This window comes from Cydia fagiglandana, chromosome 12, assembly GCF_963556715.1.
Source record: "Cydia fagiglandana chromosome 12, ilCydFagi1.1, whole genome shotgun sequence".
Lineage (NCBI taxonomy): Eukaryota > Metazoa > Arthropoda > Insecta > Lepidoptera > Tortricidae > Cydia > Cydia fagiglandana.
The window spans coordinates 13,826,412-13,838,694 of record NC_085943.1 but is presented as its reverse complement, the minus strand read 5'-3'; the positions used below and the strand labels follow the sequence as shown (position 1 = coordinate 13,838,694).

The following is a 12,283-nucleotide window of genomic DNA, read 5'->3' as shown; positions in this document are numbered from 1 at the left end:
TTTGATAGAAAAAGGCTAATCAAAACTATAATGTATGGAAATACGAGTAGTCACGTGACTTTTCTTAGCATCTGTCATCCCAATACATTTTTTTTCGCTTGGCGCTTGGCGGTTATTATCTAATTGGCTAGACCCCCAGCAGTCACTTACTGCCGTATTCGAACTTCAAGATATTCACAAGAGACTACACGTACTAGATCCATTCTAGATACGTTATAGTTTAGATATCAACTAGTTCTCTTTTGCAGCGCAATTCGGGCAACCAATGTCACTTTTACGTTAGTTAGAGTAAGATATCTATTAGATGTGAATTGGATTTCTAACTGCCCTATTCGAACTTTAAGATACGTCAGCTAATAGATCTTGAAACGATATGGATTAGATGTGTCAGTGTCAAAAGTGACATTTTTCTTTGAAGAAACGTCACATTTGACACTGACATATCTAATCCATATCGTTTCAAGATCTATTAGCTGACGTATCTTAAAGTTCGAATAGGGCCGTTAATTATGTCAACTATTGAGTACCTATTATCTTTTTCTTCCTGTTCTTTTCCCATTATATTGGGTCGGCTCTCATATTTCATCAGGCTTCACGGTCCTGGGTCGTCTCAGGTATGATTTGGGCTTTTCCTACCTGAGTACTTACTCTCTTACTTTGAATAATTTACTTTTCTCCAATATGCTCGGAAATGTTCACCTTACTGTAGCAAAAATACTACGGGAAGTTCTTCGTTAATGTCAAACTCTAATTAAAAAACATCAAACTATCGCCGTCCTGTTCTAGCGGACGGGAAGTAAAAAAACACTACAGTAATAACTTATTAATAACTTATTACTGTAGGGTTTTTTACTTTTTAATAATAAAAAACGCAAACGGCCAATTATTATTGCCGCGAGCCGCTTCTACACGACCCGATCAGCTATCATTTCACGTGTATGATCGTGCGAATACTGCTTAATAAAATCAAAGATTATTATTATTTTTTTTAATCTCATCCGTGTTCATAAAGCTTATATAGTTTGTCAAAGGACTTTCTCATTTCAAACATAGACAAAGAGAATCATACTATCTTTGTCTTACACTAGTACTAGCACCCAAAAGAAAAGGATGGGTATAGTTTTCCTGGTTCTTACTGACTGAAAAGTTGGTTTGACCAACTATATTGCACAATTATATTGAATGAACGAATACTTAATGGCAGAATAAGTTTGTAACTTTAACTTTTAAAAATTAATTAAAGAGGGAAATTGTTTTTGACATTTTGGATGTGAAGGTTTGATTTGAGTGATGCTTGATGGTTAAATAATAATTATTTTAGCTTATTTCCTCGCATGTTTGGAGAAAAGCACTATATATGCCTCGGCAGGAATAGCAATTCGTGGATTCGTCTTCTTTGTCGGCTCCGCTTCGCGTCGTCCGACAAAATCGAAACTCATCCACGAATTGCCCTTTCCCGGCCTCTGCAATAATGTTCTATATTTAGTGTGACGTCAATTTGACAGCATTCAGTTTTCAAATAAGGCATTTTGTGATTAAGAGTGATATTCCATATCCAACTGCAGCTGCAATACTGTTCATTTTGCTATGGAAATTGACAATGACAGCGATGCGTTTCCATAGTAAAATGAACAGTATTGCAGCTGCAGTTGGAAATGGAATGTCACTCTAATACACAACGAGGTTATTAATTATCTTATCTTCTCTTCCTAGTTGTTCCCTTACGATTACGACGAGTACGAGGATCGTGACCACATGCAATTGCTCAAGTCTTTATACAGCTCGGGGTTTTGACAAATGGATCGCCTGGTAGACTACATTTAGCAACTTATTGATTGTGGCTATTAATAGGTTTATTGCCCTTTATATAATACATTTCAAGATTAATGATATCCCTTATTCAAGCGGGCCTGGCAGCAAATAGGATAGTTATTTCGCTACAAATCTTAAATTTGAATTCGTGTTATAGTGTTCGCTGTAGGTACCTATAATAATAATTATCATTGTTAATGAAATTTCAGACACTGTAGCTCAGGTCAAATTTTATGTTGTAATTTTATTCTTAAATGCTGAAGCGCTATACAGATGTTAAATTTTTAGATTTTTACTATAAGATCGTCACACATAAATAACTATGTACTTATAAAAAAGTAAGAAACAAAATTTTAAGTAAAGGTCCAGTGATAGAATTGTAAGCAAATTGTTTTTTAAAATAATTAGCAAACAGTTCCTTAGAGGCGTACTTATTATTGTTAATATACACTCTTTAAAAACCATAACCCATCCTTGCGTCGCATTCGGGTAAAAAGTACCAAACTTTCCAATAAATTCTGTAAAGGCAGGGAAATTTCGTAAATTCAGGCAGTTTTTTAAATTTCCATTACGTGGAACGACGTCTTTATACCTAAGTTCGGACGTCAGACTAAATCTGTAAGGCCCACTTGCACCATTCCACTAACCCAGGGTTAACTGCTTAAAACTGGAGTTGCCATGGTTACCCATACAATTTGACACTAGGTTAACGGTTTAACTGCTTAACCCCGGGTTAGTGGGATGGTGCAAGTGGGCCTAAAGGTTTTTACGGCCGATAGGGTTAAAATACAGGCTTAATTGAAATAATCAAGACAGTGGAGTGTCTGTAATAATGTTCTCTCCGCTGCTAATTGCAGTCTGGGCCATTTCTTTTTATTAGTTTCGCTGGCGTGGCAGAGTGTATTTCTTTTTAAGTTCCAAGCGTAATAACTATGTATATATATCCTAGCCGATGGACTTTTGCAATTTGATCAGTGTAGCATGAAATTTGCCGACTCCTTTAAATAATAATGTTTCTGCTGGTAGCTCATTTCAAAGCTCGCGAAGATCACGGGATGAAATATATCTAAAACCGCAGTGACATTGAGGTATCAGGGTGTGGCGATGAACGCCCGTATTGCGCGCAAGCGGTTTGGTGGTAAAAGACAGCTTTAAGTATAATTTTATCTATTATTACATTACTATTCGCTAAAGATACACTGCCAAACAAACTGTCTTCAGTTTGGGAAAAATATAAAATAATATTTTTTGGTACAAAAAAAATGTTAAAACATAAACATAAACACACAAGTTGAAAACAAAAGGGTGATTTAAAATCTGTGGGTTAGGTTAATTTACTAAAATGAAGTTTAACACGTTTCAATTAATTTTGTAATCTGCCATAAATGTGTTTTTCTGTATGGATCAAATGTCTACAGAACTAACTACAACTACTTAGTGAAGATGTTCGTGGAGAAAGATTACGAAGTTAAGTTTTAAACATTACATTTAAACTGAAATTTTACGAAAAGTTTGCAAACCGTAAAATGCGTTTGAACTAGTTTTGACTCAAAAAGTAGTTAAACATGTTAAAAAAAAAATAAGTAAGGAAACCACGTTTGCACTAAATCGGAGACAGATTATTTTCTATCGAGTTTAATAGTTTATGTAATAAGGTTACTTATTTTTTATATCATAATAATTATATATCTCACTCGTATACATATTAAGGCTCCAAGACATATTTATGTAAGGCGTTTAATTTTATTTAGCACTGTTTGTAGTTACACTTATTTAATTTGATAACAATAAATCAAAAACAAAAAAAATATGTATAGTAATTAGTAATATCAATGCCGCTTAATTTTAATAAATTTCAAAGTAAAAGTAAGTAATTAATAACTAATTCATCTTAATTCAGTCACCGTTCGAATGCAAACTACATCAGCATCACTGCTACAGTAATGCGGCGCAGCATTGATGTCGTGAATATAAATATTGGAGCGGCCAAGGTGTTCACAATATCTGAACACGCACTGTAACGCCCTGACAATAGAGGCGTGTTCAGCTATTTGTGAACACCTTGGCCGCTCCGATATATCTGATGGCGACTGTACTAGTGTACTACATTTGCATTTAGCTTACTAAACGAACTAACGGCGCGATTTGGGAAATTAATAATAGCTTCACTAGATATGAAATAGAAAAGATATGTGACGTTCCACGGCAAAAGGTACCTTATGGCGGCTGGCGCTTACGCTATTATTAACGCCACTCCAATATTCAGCCGGGGCAATGGTACCTTTTGCCGTGGAACATCACATATAATTACTATTTCATATCTAGTGAATCTCTAATTCATTTCCCGAATCGCGCCGTAAGTATAGGTATAAAACAACCTGTCTGGCCCCAATTTCACCACGGTGACAGGTGCAACAATTGTAAAACAGCACTGTTGCTGACGTCACAGGCATCCATGGGATACGGTTACCGCTTACCATCGGGCGGGCCGTATTCCTGTTTGCCACCATTATTGTATTATTAAAAAAAACTTTATTATATCGGAATAAAACAGCTACTTCTCTTGCTAAGATTATGACAATTGTCACAAGAAACACGACAATTGTCACGACATATAACTCATTTCCTGTCAAGATTCACCAACAATTCTACAAATATGTCGACTAGAAAAAATAATTCTTGTTTCACAACATAATTGTAAATATTGTAATACATAAAATTGTAGCAAAATGCCTGTCATGTTTGTAAGTATTTCTATAGAAAATATTTCATAAAATTGTAATATGTCACCTGTCGCTTGACAATTGTCGCTCGACATATGTCACTGACAATTGTAGCCGTGGTGAAACTGGGGCCTGGTATAAAACAAATGTCGTTTAATACGGCACCCTTACAAATTTTAAAACGTGTAATTATTTGATCACATGTGAAAACTGTTTCAGTTCACATGTGTAATGGGTGGGTGCAATTAAACAATTGGGCACTTCAATGCTTAATTGTTTGTAACTCAATGATTTCGATGGCTTGATAATTTCTAGCCATCGACACTTTTCTTTTTCTGTACTCTTCCGATTTTTCGTAAGTATAAGAGTCAGAACAATATTAAACATGCAGTTTTGATTTCGTGGTTTCATCGTTAAATATAGATTAGATTATGTTCATAGTGAATGACAAGTTTGGCACTGACACACTGAGAGAAAAGTACAACAAAAATACACTTAGAACAGTGAACGCATATATTTAGTATGGAAACCGCCTTTAGGAACATTACCGTTCAAATTCTCGGGCCAAATTAGCACACATACAAAATTACGCCTACATTTAAATAAGACGACGCGTTTACAGAGCCTGTAATCAAAGCTGGTAAACAAAATAATAGTCATCTTTTTTACACTAATGGTACATAGCTAAGTGTAGATGAAATGCATATAATGTCAATAACTACCAATCAGCGACATTAATCCGCTAATAACCTTCTTGCTGTACGTACTGGCCGCTGAGAGTTTGCGGTTCACATTTGATTAGAATATGACTTGGACAGGGATAGGTTTATGCCATACATTGAAGAACCAGTCAAATAATTCACGTATTATAATTTAATGCAGATTAAAAGATAACTAGTTAAAATGTTGTTATGAAATGACAGACTAACTCAACATAAGTAAATATATCATTGTTGTATAAATGTATTCCGCTATAATAAGTATTTTGTATATTTTATTATAAATTTGTATGGCAGTGCGAAGTCACGTTCAGGTATAGTCTGTCCGTTTTTCTAAGATCAAGTACGCCATTGTAAATGTATGGTAAACTTGATCTTAGAATTCGGACTGGCTATACAGCCTGCAAAATTTACATGGGTACACGAATCGGGTCAAAAATATTTGAATAGGCGGAGTCACAATAAATCCCCACTTTCAGTTCCAATGGAAATATTTTATATGTATATAGCCGGTCAAGCAAGTTTGTCAGTAGAAAAAGGTGCAAAATTAAAATTTTGTATGGGACCACACCCATTCGCGCGCTTACATTTTCTAAATTTGCCGCTCTTTTATACTGACGGAAATGGCTTGAGAGAGAACCTACATATATGTGACGGTAGAGGGTGGATTCGAATGATCAACATTTTCAGATAATGTGTGTATTTGTTAAATTAATTCAGTGGAAGTGTATCTACATATAGGAGACCGGGTATGATTATCCCACGAGTTATATCTCATGAATAGAACATATTCTAGATATCTTTCCAGGCATCCACTTAATTTCATGTCTCTATAATTGGACAGCTTTTTTCCATAGTTCTCTATGAATAGCATGTTGTGGGAATCTGAATGGAAAGTAATGTAAAATGATAATATCAAATTTGATTATGAATTTGAAAGAATGAGGTAGTTTTTTTACAGCTCCGTCTCATGAAATAAAAAAGGAAAATACAAATCTGTAAGAAATAATTCATTACCTACTACATTTATAATTATATAGAAAATACCTAAACCAAGTACAAGTTAATAAAATAGTCTACTTCATTTGGCATAACACCATCCCTATTATCCTCGCAATTTAAAAAGTCGTATGTTGTTATGAAAGTCGTATACAGTTGTTACGTTTTAGCTTAGCACGGTAGTATTGAAAACAAATCGTCATGTTTATTCCAAATTTTACTGAAGTTATCTGTTTACTACAAGTGAAAAGTGATTCCACTATCCTTGGTATGAACTAAAATAACTTCTGCACCACTTCACGACACATGAAGACATTTTTAATTACAAAAAAACGTTGTTTTTATAAATCAATTTGGCCATCCGTCACTGACTGTCATCTCGGACGAACTGAAGTTGCGAATCGAATAGTTTGTAAACACCGCCTACAATCGAATAGTTTACGTTGGGTCATAACTGAGCGGACAGAATACTTCCATGTATATCAGTTCGCTGACTTAGAATTACAAAAATAAACTTAATCCGGGGACAAGGAGAGTTAACTAATAGGAACAAATTGACTTTTGCAATTTCTATTAGTTCTTGCAATTTCTATTAGGTATCTGTTTGTTGAAATTATATTTGGGATTACTGAGCTGTTTGTAGAAATAAATAAACTTTACAGAAATAGTGAAACGTCCATAATTATTACTAAAACTTTATTTTTCCCCCAGTACAGAACTGTTTTTTAATTCCTGGTGATGATTTTTCTCTCAGTGCACAGTGGATATTCCCTAACGTCTGCGTAACTTACTTTCTATACATCTCGCTGTCACTGATAAGCCAGTACGAGCGAGATGCAGCATAGAAAGTAAGTTACACATACGCTAGCGAATATGTCAAATTCGTATTCGTATAAAGTAGGTACCATTATGCTATGCCTTTTGTAATAAGGCCCACCGATGTACATTTGGGAGCGTTGTCGTTTGTACCACCTCTGTCCAAATCAAAACACGATACCGAATATGCCCTAAAACGGATCTCAACTATTTTTGTTACATTCTGCATAGTAACAATAAGGAAATATAATACACTACCTCAAAATGACGGCGCAAAATTCGGAAAATGAATTAGAGATTCACTAGATATGAAATAGTAACCATATGTGACGTTCCACGGCAAAAGGTACCATTGCCCCGGCTGAATATTGGAGCGGCATTAATAATAGCGTAAGCGCCAGCCGCCATAAGGTACTTTTTGCCGTGAAACGTCACATATCTTTACTATTTCATCTCTAGTGAATCTCTAATTCATTTCCCGAATCGCGCCGTGAAACAATTAATTGATGCCGACGCCCGCGATCAAGGATATCAGTATCAATGGTTTCAATATGGCGTTGGTGATAATATTAGACCATTGTTCGCTTCAAACTCTGCAAAACTATATATATTTACGTGTACTACCCGTTAATAATCCGTGTAACATATATTATGGGAACAGAAACAGGCGATAGTGACATTCGGTGAAAATATTATAATCGTGTTATGGAATGACAAATCAATTGATTGATAATCTAGAATTTAGATAATCTTTTGAGTAACGGCCCAATTCTAATAATGCTTATAATTAAATATAAGCTGTCCCAGCAATATTACACCGATCTGTCAACTTCAAAAATGACGATTTTGGTTGTAAACATATCGCTATCATATCACATCTTATAAGCATTCATTGAATTGGGCCGATAGTGGTGGTGGCATCATGCAACAGTTTCGGCAAAAGTGATGAGATAAAACACTGTCATTATTTTAGTCATTTTACTAGTTATGGATTCTGTGGCATTAGTTTATAAGACTGTTAGCTTAACAGTACTGACGCGAAGGACAATTAACTTTTATTTTGACGCTTGGAGAGCATTAAAACCTTCAAATCTTATTAGTAGGTATATCTTAAATCTCCAAATTCAACGTACCGTAAAATGGGGCGAGTTGGGTGAAATTTGACTTTCAAACCTCGATAAAATTTTATTTTAACATGTGAAAACTGAATGGTGTATATAATAAGTGGTTCGGACGTTTGTATTTTATTTTGGGTAGTTCCATTTCATAACTTTGACGATAAAGAGGAAAACCCACCTCACCCCGTAGTGACTCGTATTTGGTGTGAGAGGGTTTTTCATACAAAGATGATCTTGGAAGATTGTTGGATCGATTTTTTGTTATTATGCATATTACTATAGCCCCATTTTAAATTGGAATACATTATTTTTGTAGCAGTAGCCTTAAAATCCCTTCTCACCCCCCTCTTAAACCTTCTCTCGTTTTACGGTATTGTTACAACGAGACTGCTTTATTTTTAAATTATTATAATATTGTAGGTAATAAGTAGTTACCCAGGTACTTGCTGTTGTATTTATAACAGTTGCTGTTTTCATGTCACTGTAAATGTTTTAATGACTCGTGAAAGAGCCCTATATAGCGAGTATATTTAGAATATTAAATACTTTTCAGGTAATCATAAAAATATTCGCCTCCAACCTCCAACGTCGTCATACAATCCATTTGCGTGTAACATTACATGTTCGTCATTACATGTCGATGGGATAACGACGTGTGGTCTCAGCGTTGTTATTACCGTGCTTAATGATTGGCACCAGCGGGTAGTAATGGTTCACAATGACTAGTCACAATTACTTGATGATAACTTTGCAGCCGGTATCATGCATTTTAAAGTAACATCGATTTTGACATTTGCAGCAGCAATGCATTCGGCAGTAATGTCACGCTTAAATACCGCTGCAGTAATGCTGCCGACTGCTTTACTGCACGAAACGTCAATTAGGTCATAAGTCGTAAGCAGAATTCGTAAAAGAAATAAGGCGCGACATTATGTACCTTAACCCACTATTAGCTAATCTACTTTAATAAAACTCATCCAGAATTAATTATAAATAAATAAAAATAAATAAATTTGGCCATGTGATCGTCTAGTGAAATTAATACGTTGTGAACCTTAGAACCCTTCGTCTTTTATGTGCAGACTGATTAGATTTGGATTTAAAATACTACCCCTAAAATACCCTATGTAATTGTAAATATTTCTACTGTATTTCTATATTATAACACTATCATATGAAAAAAATTAAATAATAAATTATATTTTTTAGAATTTATCTTCTACCGAGCCCTACCGTGACCAGTTACCATGAACAGTAGTGTAAGCCCTTGTTGTTTGTAATTATATTTTCCTTTTATATCCATTCGCTAATCTAGCTAGCTAAAGGAAAATATGCATATGTAAATGTTGCAAAAATTAATACGTACAAACATACTTTATCTACTGTCACGCCTCGGATGAAGTCGGGTCTCTAAACTAAATAATACCTATTTTATTTTGTTTTGTTTTTAATAGGTATTCCTAAACACTATGTAATATTTACTTTTATCTGCGTTTCGGAACCTATTTTCAGACAAGAAGAAACGCCAAGAAACTTATCTGAATATACTATAAATGTATGAAATACTGAAGCGATCGTCTAATAAACATGACTTTTTAACCCTTAGATACCCAATATAGAAAAGCTCAAATTGTCACTAGTGAACTGCTTCGCCTGTCACTAGCTCCCTATAACAAAATTATTTAGTATGTCCTCAAATAACTTTGTTCCCCTATCTCACCAAATATAAAAATGTATTACCTTTAAATCATATTTAATATACGAGCCTCAGTAACCCATCCATATGCTACTAAAACTAGACTTTAATTTATTCTGTATTTTAAAACAATTAACACTCTAATGATTTTAACACTGTATGTAACCAAAATACATGTGAAAGAATAAATAATAATAAAGAAAGAAATAATAATTAACCCTAACACCCAAATAATGACTAACACCCCAAACCCCTAACCCCTAACTCTACCCCAATTTCACCTATTCTAATGTGTAAGACTAGAAGCGAACCTCTAGTATTACAGGGGGGGGGAAGTGTGTGAGAGGGACCCTAATTTAAGCTGTAAACGTTCGGCCGACAAAACCGAGGTATTGCAAACCCTAGTGTCTGTGTAATTTGCCTCCCTCCGCAGTATAGGCCGTAGCCAAGGGTACTGACGAATAAGGCGCCCTATTCCAAATATAAAATGTGAATATATAAATATATATAACAAGACCACGCTTCTTCAATTACCAACAGATTTCAGTGAGTAAAGATTACTCTTAATGATCCACACGTGAGATCCTCACATCCCTCTGTCAGACCTTGAAGATAACGTAAGAGGTATAATCGTCACCTGTGTAGGTAAAAAGGTTGACGCCAGGCCCCTCTCGCGACCTGGACCTAACACTCTACTGGATTCCCGGAAAAGCCTGCTTATCACCGCTAGGTTAGGCGTTTTCGGTTGATTGACCGTGCAATCAGACACTAATCTGGCTCTAAAACACAAAAACACCAAAACACACGTAAGTATTTACACTGAACTAGCAATTGAACAGTCTGACAAAAAGCAGCATAGTAGCTACGTAATGTCAAACATTCAACCGTAAAAATAACACCTTTGTTTTAACGTCTACGGGCGAGCCAGAGATCGTGACAATCCGACGGACAAAAATAGAATAATCCGTTCCCAGCTTGGCGTGGGGGTATTTATAACCATAAAAGACATTAACGAAACGCGTTTGACGCATTTGACGCGTTAGGCGCACTTCAAAATAAAAACTTTGTTATTTATTTCCTTTAAACTCGAGTTCCAATCTTGAGTAGTTTTAGCAAAGAGATGTGAATCCCATAAGACAAGCAAAGTCAAAAGAAACCCCTTGCCTCGGAAATCAAGACAAAGCCACTCTCTAACAGATGGCGCCACTCTCTTGATATTCAACAATTCTAATGCACATCAATGTAAAAAAACATGGATCAAAACACATGGCGTTCCAAAATTAATAAAAATCATTTATGTCTATATGTAAATATATATGTTTTATTGATATTTTTATACATTTTCATCTTTAGTTTCAATACTGCGTCAACAGATGGCAGCATAATCTTCGTGACTACAAAATTCACTGACAGTAATTCTCTATACACATTCCATTCTCTTTGGATTCAGCGAATCAGTTTTTCTGATTAATGGCCCACTACAAACTTGACTCAGTTAAGTTTTTGTTTGTTGTTTCGAATTTCTCGTGAGAATGTTTTGCTGTTATTTAAAATTAATTTACTGAATGCATATATTATAGTTACTTACATGTATTTATTTTAATTAACATTTGTATATAATAATTGAGGTTTTAAAGTTTATGAAAATAATATAGATCGATTGATCAGCTGTGTCAATCATTATTTATGTTAACTAGATCAGCTAGTGCGTCTAGTTACAATTACTCCTAACTAGCTATACACTGCAGGAATGAAGTTGGCAGTAAAGTTATGCTGCAATGCTGCTGCAGTAATGCTCTCTATCGTATAAAAATGCCGATTTTAGTGTAAGACGAATTCGCCTTCAACGTCGTCAAACTGAATCCAATTGCGTGTAACGTACATGTTCGTGCGAGTAATGTCGATGGGATAACGACGTATGCTCTCAGCGTTGCTTTTACCGTGCTTAATGATCAGCGCCGGCGGTTACTAATGGTTCTAGAGATGCTAGAGATGTCATTGAACTATGACTTTCAGCTGATCGTCCAATTTTTTTGAAAAGTTTTATACTATATTCAACCTAATTATTTATATTTTGAATATAGTGTTAAACACGAAATAATTTTTTTTTTCTTAATTGCCATTTCCGTGTTTGATGAGTACCTAAATGTTAAATGTAAGTACTATGTATGACATGGACATGAGACATGACATGACACAAAGTTTTGGATATTTATGTCACAATTTTTATGATAATTTTCTGTAAGGCGCACTTGCACCATCCCACTAACCCGGGGTTAAGCGGTTTAACCGTTAACCAAGTGTCAAATTGTACTGGTAACCATGGTAACTCCAGGTTTAACCGGTTAATTCCGGGTTAGTGGAATGGTGCAAGTGGGCTTAAAAGTGTACAATTTGCCA

The 12,283-nt window shown here is 35.0% G+C and overlaps 1 protein-coding gene and 1 long non-coding RNA gene across 3 annotated transcripts in view; both read left to right on the top strand.

The window, feature by feature from the left end:
* The window catches only part of LOC134669667 (uncharacterized), a 254,006-nt gene that overhangs the window by 47,778 nt on the left and 193,945 nt on the right, over positions 1 to 12,283 (top strand). The window lies entirely within an intron of this gene.
* The window catches only part of LOC134669652 (uncharacterized), a 183,738-nt gene that overhangs the window by 1,159 nt on the left and 170,296 nt on the right, over positions 1 to 12,283 (top strand). The gene's annotated exons all lie outside the window — the stretch shown is intronic.